Below are 13,130 nucleotides of genomic sequence, written 5' to 3'. Positions count from 1 at the left end.
TTTGGATGAAAGCTTGGAAGGGAAAAAGCTTGTTAATGGAATCTGTCTTCTCTTTGAATTACCTTGGAACTCATCTTTTGGAAAGTCAGCTGGAAAGACCCTTGTCTCTTTGGCAATGGTTTCTACCTAAGATATTCCTTTATGGAGCTGCTGATCCATCAGGATTGGTGGCTATTTGTGATTGAGAACCCCAATGCGTGCTTATAATGAGGCTCATACATCAAAGATGTATGGATTTTCTTACCTTCAAAATGAAAGGCCTGATTAATTGTTTAAGAAATTAAATCTTGAAATATCCTATTACTTCACTCAATGTGTATGCCTATATATAGGCTTCTGAGGGGAAGTTAGAGCTCTTCCTGAGAACCTCAGATTTGCCAGGAAATTATTAATAATCAATCAGTCAACAAGCATTTATTAAATGCTTAGTTAGTTAACTAGTGCTTGAGTAGAGGCAGTCAGGAGTCTCAATGGATAGAACGCAGGACATGAGTTCAAGAGCAGCCTCAGACACTAGCTATGTGATGCTGGGCAAATCACTCAGTTGCTCTCTGACTCAGTTTCCTCATCTGTAAAATAGGGATAATAATAGCACCTGTCTCCCAAGGTGGTTGTGAGGATCAAATGAGATAACATTTGTAAAGTGCTTTGCAAACCTTGGAGTGTTATATGAATACCAGTTATTATTATTATTGTTATTTGTTGTTGTTGTTCAGTCGTCTCAGTCATGTCTGACTCTTTGTGACCCCATTTTGGGTTTTCTTGGCAAAAGATACTGGAGTGGTTTGCCATTACCTTCTCCAGCTCATTTTACAGATGAGGAAACTGAGGAAAATGGAGCTAAGTGCCTTTCCTAGGGTCACATGACTGGTAAGTGTCTGAGACCAGATTTGAACTCAGGTCTTTCTGACTCCAGGGCCAGTACGCTAGTACCTAGCTAATCATAATCATAATCAGCACCTAGCTGATTATTATTATCCTATTATGTGCCAGGAACTATGCTGGGCTCTGGAAATGCAAAGACAAAAAATGAAACAATCACTACATACAAGAAGGTTGCATTCTGGTGGGAGAGACAAGAAGTGTATTTTAAGTGTATACAGACTAAATATGAGGAGAAGGAATTGCAAAGCAGTTAAATATAAGGTAAGTAGAGTAGGCACTGGCGGCTGGGGGATCAGAAAAATCTCTATGTAGAAAGTAGTACTTGAGATGCATCTTGAAAAAGAGATTTTATGAGGCAGAGTTGAGGTGGGAATATGTTCCAGGAATAAGAGATGAACTTGGGCAGTGCCAAGATTGACTAGTATGTATGAGAAACGTAGAGAATGCCACTTTGGCTGGATCATAGAGTGTGTTTAGGGGCAATAATATACAATCATACTAGAAAGATAGATCCAGGGCCAAGTTGTCGAAGACTTTTAAAGCTGAATAAAGCCATTTCTATCTTATTTTTGAGGCAATAGGGAACCATTGGAGTTTAACTGAGCAAGGGAGGAACATGATAAGATATGCATTTAAGGAAAACAGTTTGGGAAGTGCTGTATAGGATGGTAGGCAGCTAAGTGATGAAGTAGATATAGTACTGAACTTGGAGTCAACAAGACTTGAGTTTAAATCCTGCCTCAGACATTTCTCTAGCTGTGTGACCCTGGGCAAGTCACCCAACTCCCTCTCAGCTTCAGTTTGCTCATCTGTAAAATGTTGATAATAGATCCTACCTCACAGAGTTGTTGTGAAGATCAAGTTAACATATTCAAAAGTGGTTTGCAGTGCTGGCTAAGTGAGTACAGAGAAAGGGGTTGGATTGGAGAGGTAGTGGGTAGTATAAACGGCAATACTGGTAGCTGATCAGATAGGAGAAGGGAGGTGAGACTAACACTGAGGTTATATACCTGAGAGACTGGAGGAGTGGTGGTGCCATTGGGAGAAAAGGGAAAACTTAGAAGAGGGGGGCAGTTTGGGGCAGCAGGAGAAATGATGAGTTTTATTTTGAATATGCTGAGTTTGCAGTATTTTCAAGATATCCACTTTGAAATGGGCAATAGGAGATTGGTTATGTGAGACTGAAGTTGAGGAGCTACAGCTGAAGATACACATACACACACACACTTACACCATATACACACACATGTAAGCATACATACATGGTATATACATACCATGCATGTGTGTATATGTGTGTCTGTATATGTCATTGGCATATATACACACATATACACATAAGCATATGTATATATTATGCAATACTATCTATGTGTATATATGTAAGCACATGATACACAATATATACATGCTATATATATATATGTAGGTCACTGGCACATGTGCATATAAGCATATGTATATATAACATACAGTACAATGTATGCATATGTATGTGTGTATATATAAGCACACACACATAGTATTTTCATACTATGTATGTGTGCATATGTGTGTGTGTGTGTCACTGACATATATATGTACATAGAACACACATGCTGTGTATGTATGTATGTTTGTGTATGTCATTGGCATAGAGATGATAATTTAACCCATGAGGATTGACTAGGTCATCCTAGAGGGGATGTAGAAGATTAGAAGCGGGCATGGCAGAACTTTGGGGAATGCTCCCAGTTAGGGGGCATGACATTGATGATAGGCCAATAAAGGAAACTGAGAAGGAACAGTTAGATAGTTAGGAGGAGAAACAGGAGAGAGTAGTGTCATGGAACCCTAGAGAGTAAAGAATATCCAGGAAGAGAAAGTGGTCAATGATGGAAAACCTCTTCAGGTTGTGTAAGTTCATCTACATTCAAGAATTTCTTGTTCTCACTTAGAACTAGTAATGTTTAACTTTTTAGATATGATATGGTTAGATAGATTGCTCCTCTGTTCCCACATATACACAGTTAACCTCTGGAGAGGCTGGGTAAGGTTCTCCTACTCCACAGAAATCCACTATTGGAAATGACCTTTTCAACACCAGCTCAACCTAGGCACCTCTTCTTTCCCTCCTGCAACAGGAATTTTGTTGTTGTTGTTCAGTCACGTCTGACTCTTTGTGACCCCATTTGGGGTTTTCTTGGCAGAGATACTGTTTGCCATTTCCTTCTCTAGCTCATTTTAAAAATGAGGAAACTTAGGCAAACAGGGCTAAGTGACTTTCCCAGGGTCACACAGCTAGTAAGTATCTGAAGGCAGATTTGAATTCAGGTCTTCCTGACTCCAGGCCCGGCATTCTATACACTGAACCATCTGGCTGCCTCATTTTTATTTTTATCATCAATACTGTCCAAAATTGCCATTTTTCTGGCTAGCAAGTCAAAGGCCAGTTGTTTTTTTTTTTATTACTGGGGTCTTATCTAGGTAACTTGCCAAGGATTCATCTTCCATTTCTCCCACTGGAAATAATGGCCCAAATCATGGGGTGTCAACACAGCCCTTAGGAGCAAAACTTTCTCATTTTGCATGGGTAGCTAGCTACAGGGAATGAATTACATGGTAGGGTAGAAAGCTGCATGTAAACATCAGCCAGCTTTTTCTTTATCCTTGAGAAAGGAAGTATCCAAACACTTCATGTACTAAATACTCAAGAATATCTCCCTGAGCTTTACCTTCCTCTTACATTTACTTTGCAATGACTGAAATCCTAGTCTAATGTGATAAGAGGCAAGAAAAGAATCCTCTTTTAAAAGATGTAGTCCTTTCAAAAGTACTCTTCTACCCCCCAATGCCCAGAGCAGGTTTTCAACTCTTCATAGAGTGCTTTTTTGGTACAAAAGGCCTAAGTCTCTTCTTTCACTTTTTTCAACTCCTTCCTTCATTTTCAGTAAGCCAGAAGAAAGATCATCAAAAGTGGTATTGGATAATGGGATCTGATTACAAGTTTTGGAGGCTCTGAGCACATTTGTCTAAATGAATTGGAGGAGCCCAGGATACTAGGGAACAGTGCCCAAGTTGTCAGATGCCCCAGGGTACCAATTTCCTGATGGGATCTTGGGCCAAACCACTCTTCCTTCATCATTCATCACCCCCAAAATTACTACCATAATTAAGCCCTTTCTCCTGGCTCCATATAGCATGAAGCATAGTACCAAAAGCATTGAGAGTCAGGAAACTGAGTTCCAATCCTAAATCTGTTGCCTTTAATGAGCCTTTCTAGGCTTCAGTTTTCTCATCTCTGAAAAAAGGAGGTTGGATTATGATGTCCAGCTCTGGCATTTTTGAGCTAAATATATGCATGATTCTTGTTCTCTTAGAAGCTTATAGACTAAAAAGAACTTTGAATATTTTACAGTCCATAGAACAACATGAAGTATGGGTTTAATTCATACACCAAAGATACTTTAATTTTTCATCATTTGTTATGGGTCTTGTTTTCAAGCCAAATTAACACCAAAAACATTTATCAAAGCCATTATTTGCAGGATTTTTCCATGCTATCAAATCTTGACCGTCATGGATATTTTATGGGAAACCCCTCTGGGCATGTCTGGGGCCATGTTGACATGTGATTCAAGACCCTCAACAAAGGTATGAAACTGAAGGTAGCAGCTATGTCCAGTCAAGCCCCCCAACTCAAAGACAGTAAACTCTTGGTTTTAAAGGCAGTCTTGAAAATAATCACTAGCTCAGAGCAATGGCCATTTATGGCAGGTTAGTGCAAAAGAATGCTGATTTAATTCTATAGCCTGTTACAGTCCTGGTAGGGGAGCAGATGGAAAAAAAAAAACCCTGGTATTTCTTTAGCAAGGTGTTCTAATAGATGGAAATGAGCTTAATGGAATGACCAATAGTGAAGATACCCCAAGATTCTAACTGTTTGAGTCTCTTCACCTCTAAAATGGAGGAGTGCAACTATTAAGTTATCTCTAAGAACCCTTCCAGCCCTAACATTGATTTGATGATTACAAATAACAAAACACAGTTTGTCTGCAGGTCCCAGATGGCCTATGTGAAAACTTCCTTTCCCATAGCCTCTGGTTGAATGTATTCAAAATACGATTGCCTTAACGACTAAGCCCTGAAACCCAGTGAAAGCCAGCAGTAATATCCAGAGCCCAGCACAAAAAGCTTGAGACAGTGCAGGACCAGAGTCCAACTCTCACATACAAACAGCAAGTCACAAAAAAGGTAGAAAAAAAATGAGCAAAAAACAAACAAACAAACAAACAAACAAAAAGCCAAAAAAAGAGGTTGAGTATAGAAAGTTACTATGGTGATAGAGAGGATCAAGGCATATAAACTTAGAAGAGGACAATAGTGTCAAAATGGCTGCACATGGAGCTTCAAAGAAAAATGTAGTTTAGTCTCAGGCCCAAAAATAATTGCTAAAAGAGCTTAAAAATGATTTAAAAAAGCAAATTAGAAGAGGAGAAGAAAATTTGGGAAAAGAAATGAGAGTAGTGCAAGAGAATTATGAAAAAAGTGTCAATAGCATGGGAAAAGATGTATAAAATTTTACTGAGAAAAACAACTCCCTAAAAATAGAATTGGCCAAATGGAAAAGGAAGTGCAAAAGCTCATTGAAGAAAATAATTCCTTAAAAATTAGAATTGAATAAGTGAAAATAAATGACTGTATGAGACATCAAGATACAGTAAAACAAAATCAAAAAAGTAAAAAAAAATAGAAGAAAATATGAAATTTCTCATTGGAAAAAACAACTGACCTAGAAAATAGACCCAGGAGAGATAATATAAAAAAAAAAGCCATGACATAAAAAAAAAAGCCTGGACAACGTCTTTCAAGAATTTATCAAAGAAAACTGCCTTAATATATTAGAACCAGAGGGCAAAATAGAAATAGAAAGAATCCACTGATCACCACCTTAAAGAGATCCCAAAATGAAAATTCCCAGAAACATCATAGCCAAATTCTAGAGCTCACAGATCAAGGAAAAAGTATTGCAAACATCCAAAAAGAAACAATTCAAATATTGTGGAGCTACAGTCAGGATTACACACGATTTGGCAGCTTCCACATTAAAGAAACAGAGGGCTTGGAATATGATATACCAGAAGGCAAGGGAGTTAGTATTACAACCAAGAATCACCTACCCAGCAAAACTGAATATAATCTTTCAGGGAAAAAAATGAACATTTAATAAATAGAGGACTTTCAAGCATTTTTAATTAAAAGACCAGAGCTGAATAAAAATTTTGACCTCCAAATACAAGACTCAAGGGAAACACAAAAAATGTGAAAAAGAAATGAAAGAGAGAACATAAGAAATTCAATAAGGTTAAATTGTTTAAATTTCTTTATGGCAAGAAAATATTTGTAACTCTTTTTTTGAGGGGATTGCAGGTTTTTTGCGAAGCAATTGGGGTTAAATGACTTGCCCAGGGTCACACAGTTAGTAAGTGTCAAATGTCTGAGACCAGATTTGTACTCAGGCTTTCCTGACTCCAGGGTTGGTGCTCTATCCATTGTGCCACCTAACTCCCCCAATAATTGTAACTTTATTACTATAAGAGCAATTAGAAGCAATTAGAAGGAATATATATAGACAGAGGACATAAGGGGTGGACATAAGTGACTTTGATGGGATGATACCCACAAAAAAACAAAATAAAGGGGTGAGAAAGAAAATTGCATTGGAAGAAGAAGGAGGGGGGAGATTGAATCTAAATTATCTCATATAAGAAAGAGCTATTATAATGGAAGTGAAGATGCGGGGTGGTGGCTGGAAAAGCTTAAACCTTACTCTCATCAAAATTGGCTCATTCAGTTGGATATAGAAATTTATCTTGCCCTATAAGGAAGTAAAAAGGTATGGAGCTAATAGAAGGGGTCGGGGGGGGGACTGATAAAAGGGAGAGTATATTGAGGAGGGCAGTGATCAGAAGTAAAACACTTATGAGGAGGGAAAGAATGGGGAGTAAAGGGGCAGGGATAAACAAGCAAAAAATAGCATGGAGGGAAATACACAGTTAACATAACTATAAATGTGAATGGGATAAACTCGCTCATAAAACAGAAGCAAATAGCAGAATAGATTAAAAACTGGAATCCTACAATATGTTCTTTACAAAAAACACATTTGAAGTACAGAGATACACAGGCTAAAGGTAAGGGGCTGGAGCAGAATCTATTATGCTTCAGCTGAAGCAAAGAAAATAGGGGTAACAATAATGATCTCAGAGAAATCAAAAGCAAAAATATATCTAATTAAAAGAGATAAAGAAGAAAACTATATCTTGCTGAAAGGCACCATAGACAATGAAGTCATATCAAAACTAAGCATATATGCACCAAATGGTATAGCATCTAAATTTTTGAAGAAGTTGAATGAGTTACAGAAGGAAACAGATAATAAAGCTATTCTAGTGGGATTCTCAACTTTCCTCTCTCAGAACTAAATAAATCTAACCAAAAGTAAAGAAGAAAGAAGTTAAAGAGGTGAATAAAATTCTGGAAAAGTTAGATATGATAAATCTCTGGAGAAAATTGAATGGGAATAGAAAGGAATTTATCTTTTTCTTAGCAGTACCTGGTACCTACACAAAAATTGACCATGTATTAGGACATAAAAACCTCACAACTAAATGCAGAAAAGCAGAAATAGTAAACACATCCTTTTCAGATCATAATGCAATAAACATTACATTCAATAATGGACAATGAAAGGAGAGATTAAAGTTAATAGGAAATTAAACAGTCTAATCCTAAAAAACAATCCTAAAGTCCCAAAGAACAAATCATAGAAACAGTAATTTCATTAAAGAAAATGACAACAATGAGACAACATGCCAAAGTTTATGCAATGCAACCAAAGTGGTACTTAGGGGAAAATTTATGTCTCTAATTGCTTACATCAATAAAACAGAGAAAAAGTAGATCAATTAATTGGGCATGCAACTAAAAACAAGAAAGAGTCCTACAAACTCCTTTTATGATGCAAATATGGTGCTGATACCCAAACCAGGAAAAGCCAAAGCAGAGAAAGAAAATTATAGCTCAATTTCCCTAATGAATATTGATGCGAATATTTTAAAGAAAATACTAGCAAAGAGACTACAGCAATATATCACAAGGATCATATACTATGACCAGGTGGGATTTATACTAGGAATACAGGGCTGGTTCAATATTAGGAAAACTATCAGTATAATTGACCGTATCAATAACAAAACCAATAGAAGTCATATTATTATCTCAATAGATGCAGAAAAAGCCTTTGGCAAAATAAAGCACCCATTCCAACTAAAAACACTAGAGAGCGTAGGAATAAATAGAGCTTACCTTAAAATGGTAAGTAATATTTATCTGAAATCATCAGGAGGCATTATCTGTAATGGGGATAAACCAGAAGCCTTCTCAGTACAATCAGAGGTGAAGCAAGGATGTCCATTATCACCTTTATTATTTAATATTGTACTAGAAATGTTAGCTATAGCAATAAGAGAAGAAAAGAAATTAAATTAATTAGAATAAAGAGAAAAGGACCTATTTGTACAAAAATATTTATAGCAGCTCTTTTTGTGGTGGCTAAGAATTAGAAATCAAAGGAATGTTCATCAATTGGGAATGGCTAAACAAGCTGTGGTATATGATTATAATGGAATATTATTGTGCTATAAGAAATGACAAGCAGGATGATTTCAGAAAAAACCTGGAAAGACTTACATGAACTGATGCAAAGTGAAGTGAGCAGAACCAGAACATTGTACACAGTAACAGCAACATTGTTCCATGAAGAATTGTGAGTGACTTAGCTATTCTCAGCAATACAATGATCCAAGACAATCCCAAAGGAATAATGATGAAGCATACTATCTGCCTCCAGAGAAAGAACTGATATTGTTTGAATACAGACTGAAGCATGCTATTTTTCATTTTCTTTCTTTTTTTCTTTTATTTGAATCTTCGTGTACAAAATGACTAATATGGAAACATTTTACATAATTGCAAAAAAAAAATCCGTATCCCATGGTGGGGGGAATAAAATATGATTGCCTTCTTTGGGAAGTTCATCACCAAAGATGACTTCAAAGATATGTGTTCTGGATGTTGGTTGTATAGAGCAAAGGGTTTGTTGAGGGAGAAGGCAAATAGACACACAGGTTGATGACAAGAGGGTGTGGAAGGAAGATTGCTATTTACCTGGGGTAACCAGGAAAAAATCTGCCTGCAGTTTTGGCCAATAAATAAAAATTGGAAGGCCAGCATGGCTAAAACCTCATAGGGATTTATTAGTTTGCTTAACAAAAGGCAAACACGAAGGCTTAAGGTGCCCAGTCCTGGATATGCCTTTTTGCCTTTTGTGTGCTGTCTGGCGCCAATCAAAGTGTACTCTGGGGTTATCAGGTTCTGCTGAAGGATTTCTTAAAATATTTTCTTCTTCCCTTTCTCTTCCTTTCAGTTCTCCCATCTTCTCCTTTTTGGAATGTTTATAGCAAAGGCCACATCAGCTTTACATTATCAACTGGGCTATCCATATTCAGGGCCTGGGCTAGTTTCAGGAATTTTAATGCCTAGGCTATTGGCTCAGGTGATACCTGGATGGGACAGTCTCATCTGAACTCAGTTACGCTGAGGTACCTGCTGACTGAGGAGGGGATGGTGATAAAGAGATATCTTAAGAGATAGTGGAAGGCATTGAAAGACTTCCACATCTCATGCCTTGGGTAAATTGTAAACATGTGTAAAATTGTACATATATGATAGTGGGGCCATGGGTATAGGATAGACATTAGGTACTAACTCATAATAATTAAAAAAGAAAACAATAGGTATGTGTATGGGAAATGTTTCTTAGAGGAAGAGACTCTGAGTATTAATGAGAGGTTTGTTCATTGTGGTTCCTGGGAAAGGAGATATCTTTCAAAAATCATAAGGGTCTTCCCTTTTAGACCAGGGATTCTTAACTTTTTTGCATGTGTCCTGGACCCCATTGGAAGTCTAGTGGTGCCATTGGGTCCCTTCTCAGAAAAATGTTTTTAAATGCCCAAAATAAAATATATAGAGTTATGAAGGAAACCAGTTACATTGAAATAGTTAATAAAATGTTTTGTTTTGTTTTTTTAATTCAGGGAAGTCAAATTAAGAACCTTAGATTAACCTAGATTCATAGAATCTCAAAGGTCATCTAATCCAACCTCTACATGAATAAGGGTCCTTTCTACAATATACCTGACAAGTAGATCACAGGATTAGAGAGCTAGAGCTAGAAAGGACTTCAGACCGTCTGGTATAATCTCTTCATTTTACAGATGAGGAAACAGAGAAGTTAAATGACCTGCTCTGGTCACATGAGGCTGATGATGACATTAAATAACTTCAGTAAAGCAGAAGCTACTATATTCCAAGGAAGCCCATTCCATTTGAGGTGCATAGCTCTCAGGGTTATAGGGTTTTTTCAGGCATTGAACCTAAATTTGCCTTCTTGCAACTTCCACCTGTTACGGTGGTTGTTGTCATTTCTCCTGCTGCTGTTCTTCTTTTTCTCCTCCTCTTTCTCCTTCTCTCTGTTTTGCTCCCTCCCTCCCCCCTCTCTTTCTCTCTTCCTTGTTTCCCTCCCCTTCTCTGTCTTCCTCCTTTTCCCCTCTCTCTCTCCCTAACTCTTTCTGACTTTCCCTCTCCCTCTTCATCTCCTTCACTTCCCCCTCTCCCTCTCTGTCTCCCTCTTCCTCTCCCTGTCTTTCTCCCCCTTTCTCTCATCTCTGTCTCTTTATCTTCCTGTCTCTTAAAAAGAGATATTTGCTTCGAAGATAGAACAAGAATAGAAGTTCAAATAGTTCCCCCCAATATTTCAGGAAAACACTCTTTTTGATACCACCATGGTCCCCCAAAAAAGTAGGCTCAGCCTTAATAAAGTTTCTGCAGAGCATTGCTCTGACCAAGTTCACATCCAGATGTACATGTGTCTCCTTCATGCTGCACGAGCCAGTGTCCCTGATATTACTGAGCAGGGTCTGGAAGTTTGCTCCTGGGAGCCTCAGAGCTAGACTGGCTGATGGCAAACTTCAGCATGGACTAAACTCGCAAAGTTAGAGCCTCTGATCTCCTTCACCTAAAATGAAAGAACAAATGTTGAGGCAACACATGGAGGACTCTATTCATTGGCCGTATATTGGCCTCAGATCAGGGGTATACGAGAGCCAGTTCATACCAGCTTGAGAGCCAATTGTTAAATTTTCTGTGTGAGCATGTATATCTTGGAAATCAGCAAACACCTCAAATCAGGGTTTGATTTATTATTTTATTGACTGCATAGACGTAATAAAGTGATGGAGAAAATATCAATAATGTAGGTTAAACTTGAAAGTGTCTTGTGTGTACATTTTTTTTTCTGGAGTGCTAATTGTTAAACATTTGCCAGCACAGCCCTGCCTCAGACGGGGAGGGATAGAGCCTCTCCTTTACTGCACTGCTTCTCACTAGAATGCCACCAGACCAGAAGAAGTCAAATCAAGAATCCATCCATTGGTCTACCCTCTGGGGCCAAGTAGCACAAGACTAACCCCACTTCCAAAGGACAACCCTTCAGATACTGGAGGGTAGTTATGTGCCCCCAAAATCTATTCTTCTCCAGGCTTGACATTGCCAGTTTCATTGATTGTGTAATTTCAAATCCATTAACATTGTTCCAAGTTCCAATTGATTGTATGATTTCAAATCCTTTAACATCTTTCTCAGAGGCCTATCCTATAGATCTTTAGCTATCGGTCTTGATCTCAGAATCCATGCCCAACCTCCCAGAGGTTGCTTATTCCTCTGTAGCGTCATTTAAACAGGAGTCATATCCAAAGCTGAATTGCATAAACTGAGGAAATCCCACTGTAAGACTCCGGTGCCTACACTTGATTAGATTTACATATAATTGATGTTGTAGCTTTTATCTTTACTTTGATATTCTCTCTGAAAGAAGCCCACATTTAAATGCTTAGCCTTGGACCTTTACTGGTGTGGCTAAACCTGCATATGTTTTTGGTGATTTGCTTTCAGTTAGAAGAAAACAAATTGCTTAATGATGGATGTATTTCATTTGTCATTCACAGAATCACAGAATTTGAAAGCTGGAAGGGACCTTGGAAGCCATCTTGTTCAACTCATACACAAAAGGAACCCCTACAATAACATATTTAATAAGTGGTCATCTGGTCTCTACTTGAAGACCTCTACCATCTCTCAAGGCAAACCACTGCACTTCTGGACAACTCTGGTTATTAGGAAAATTTTCCTAATCATTGCCTCTTGTCAACTTCTACTCTTTGCTCTTGGTTTCATTCTCTGGGACCAAATACAATAAATATAGACCTTGACCCGTGGGGCCCTGGACTTTGAGAATTGAGTTTTTACCTCCATGTCACATCTTGGACATTTCCAAATGGCCTCTGTCTCCCTACCCCCTAATTTTTAGCTCTCTTTCATGTGTTGTCTTCCCCCATTAGAATGTAAGCTCCTTGAGGGCAAGGAGTTTATCTTATTGTTGTTTTTTATTCCTACTAGTTAGTGTAATGCCTGGCACATAGTAAGTACTTAATAAATGCTTTTCATTCATCTCCTCTTTAATTCATTCATTCATATCAAAGCCCTGTTGGACAACTATCATGTTCCCCCTGAGTTTTCTCTTTTCCAGACTAAACTTTCCTTTTTCTTTCAATCTATCCTAATACAATATAGACCTTCACTCATGGTTGCTCTTCTCTGGACACTTTCTAGATTATCAGTGACCTTTATAAACTACGTTGCCAGGAACTGAACCCAATATTCCAGATCTACTGAACTTTCTGAAAGTATACTGCCTCATAACCATCACTTGAATCTTATCTCACTGGGTACATTTGGGGGACAGGGATGGTATGGCCTCAGCAAATAACTATTGTAAGTAAATTGCCATCCCCTAGTCTCTGGCTTGTCCTTTTTGTCCACTATATATATTTTTCTCTTTATTCCATTCTATTATCATACCTATGATGGTACCCTTATATTACCTTGGGTTGTTTATTTTGATTTGAGTCATTCCACTATTGTTCCTCTTTTAAGACATTGCCCTCTTTTCCATGTCAGTAGCAGACTGCGAGGTGGTACAGTAGATACTGTGCCAGGCCTGGAGTCAGGAAGACTCATCTTCCTGAGTTCAAATCTAGCCTCAGACACTTACTAGAGGTATGACCCTGGGCAAGCCACTTAAACAT

General features: G+C 38.0%; 1 long non-coding RNA gene across 3 annotated transcripts in view; it reads left to right on the top strand.

The window, feature by feature from the left end:
• Positions 1-12,492, top strand: part of LOC144457730 (uncharacterized) — a 268,762-nt gene extending 256,270 nt beyond the window's left edge. For all 3 annotated transcript variants that reach the window (XR_013487180.1, XR_013487182.1, XR_013487181.1), the window contains one exon: positions 11,991-12,492. This is a non-coding gene — a long non-coding RNA (uncharacterized LOC144457730). The remainder of the gene's footprint in view (positions 1-11,990) is intronic.
• Positions 12,493-13,130: the final 638 nt, after the last annotated feature.

This window comes from Phascolarctos cinereus, unplaced genomic scaffold (genome assembly GCF_003287225.1).
Source record: "Phascolarctos cinereus isolate Bilbo 61053 unplaced genomic scaffold, phaCin_HiC Scaffold_5;HRSCAF=322, whole genome shotgun sequence".
Lineage (NCBI taxonomy): Eukaryota > Metazoa > Chordata > Mammalia > Diprotodontia > Phascolarctidae > Phascolarctos > Phascolarctos cinereus.
Note: the sequence above shows the minus strand (reverse complement) of the source record. Positions and strands in the feature narration are given on the sequence as shown.